Raw genomic sequence first — 1,798 nt, 5'->3', positions numbered from 1 at the left:
CAGCTCCGCTGTGAGGAAAGGCTGAGAGAACTGGGATTGTTCAGCCTGGAGAAGGCTACAGGGTGACCTCATTGTGGCCTTTCAGTACCTGAAGGGAGCTGACAGGAGAGATGGAGAGAGACTATTGACAAGGGATTGGAGTGACAGAACGAGGGGGAACGGCTTCAAACTAAAAGAGAGTGGGTTTAGATTAGATTTTAGGAAAAACTTCTTCCCTGTGAGGGTGGGCAGGCCCTGGCACAGGTTGCCCAGAGAAGCTGTGGCTGCCCCATCCCTGGAAGTGTCCGAGACCAGGTTGGACGGGGCTTGGAGCACCCTGGGTTAGTGGAAGGTGTCCCTGCCCATGGCAGGGTTGGAACTGGATTATTTTTAAAGTCCCTTCCAACCCAAACTACTTTGGGATTGTACGATTTTCCTGATCTGGAAGGGACCCACAAGGATCATCCAGTCCAACCCCTGGCCCTGCACAGACACCTCAAAAATCCCTCCCTGTCCCTGGGAGCACTGTCCAAACCCTCCTGCAGCTCTGGCAGCCTTAGGGCCGTGCCCACTGCCCTGGGGAGCCTGTTCAGTGCCCAACCAGCCTGTGGGGGAAGAACCTTTCCCTGAGATCCAACCTGAGCCTGCCCTGACACAGCTCCAGCCATTCCCAGGGTGATTTCCCTGCTCACCCAGAGCAGAGATCGGAGCTGCCCCTTGGGAGGAATAGAACTATGGAATGAGTTGGAAGGGCCCTTAAAGCCCATCTCATTCCACCCTCTGCCATCGGCAGGGACACTTTCCACTAGCCCAGGTTGCTCCAAGCCCCGTCCAGCCTGTCCTTTGACACTTCCAGGGATGGGAAAGCTGCAGACCCCAAGGAGATTTCCCTTCAGCCTCCTGGACAAACGGAGTGATCTCAGCCTATGGCTTCCCCTCCAGACCCTTCGCCACCCTCGTAGCCGAGTCCACACCTCGAGGTGCCGATGGAGCCGAGAGGGTGCAGACACACACAGTGGAGGCTTCAAACCCACCCAGGCTTGGGGAAGTGGAGCTATGGCCGCCATCACTCCCTGACTACAACTCCCAGCAGCCTCTTCGCGCCGCCGTGCTCCCGCCCCCTCGCGCCGATTGGCGGATCCCTCAGGAAACGCTCCTTCCCTTCCCATTGGCTCGGCGAGCTGTCAATCCCGGCCGGGCGGCGCGCAGCGAGCGCTGTGCTATTCACGAACGGCACTTACGCCGTTTGCGCAGAGCCCGGGGCGTGGCGCCGCGCGGGGGGCGGTTGCGCAGTTGGCGTGGCGCATGCGCGGTGCGCGGCGGCTGGGCTGGGGGGGAGCCCCGGACAGCTGGCGGGGGTAAACAGGGCCGGGGGCGGGGGGCACTGCCGGGGGGCCCGCGGGCACCCCCTGCGCTCCGTCTCGCTCCGTCCTGTCCCTGTCGGGCCCGCATGGATGGAGCCTCGCCGCTGCCCGCTGTCCGCCGCCTTCGCGCCCGGGAGGCCTGACAGGTAACGGCCTCCCCTCCTCCCCCTCCCGCGGGCCGGAGGGGCCCCCCCTGCCCCGTCAGCCGCCCCTTCCTGTATCCCCTTCGCTGTCAGCCGCCCCCTCTCTGTACCCCTTTCCTTGTCGTCTGTCTCCGCTATGCCCGCTTCCCTCTAAGCTACAACCCTCATAACCCCTTCCTTGTCAGTCGCTCCCCCTTCCGTGCCCCCTTCCCTGTCATCTGTCCCTGCCGTGTCCCCTTCCCTCTGAGCTACACCCCCCGTAGCCCCTTCCTTGTCAGCCACACCCCTGTGCCCCCTTCCCTCTAAGCTACA

At 62.8% G+C, this 1,798-nt stretch overlaps 1 protein-coding gene across 1 annotated transcript in view; it reads left to right on the top strand.

Moving 5' to 3' along the window:
- The first annotated feature begins 1,359 nt into the window (after positions 1 to 1,359).
- The window catches only part of WDTC1 (WD and tetratricopeptide repeats 1), a 27,101-nt gene continuing 26,662 nt past the window's right edge, over positions 1,360 to 1,798 (top strand). Inside the window, exon 1 of the mRNA XM_027903930.1 lies at positions 1,360 to 1,489. The gene's annotated coding sequence lies outside the window, so the exon portion shown is untranslated. The remainder of the gene's footprint in view (positions 1,490 to 1,798) is intronic.

This window comes from Empidonax traillii, unplaced genomic scaffold, assembly GCF_003031625.1.
Source record: "Empidonax traillii isolate 1590-97213 ecotype Southwest subspecies unplaced genomic scaffold, ASM303162v1 scaffold1000:size392382, whole genome shotgun sequence".
NCBI lineage: Eukaryota > Metazoa > Chordata > Aves > Passeriformes > Tyrannidae > Empidonax > Empidonax traillii.
This window is presented reverse-complemented; position numbering and strand designations above follow the sequence as displayed.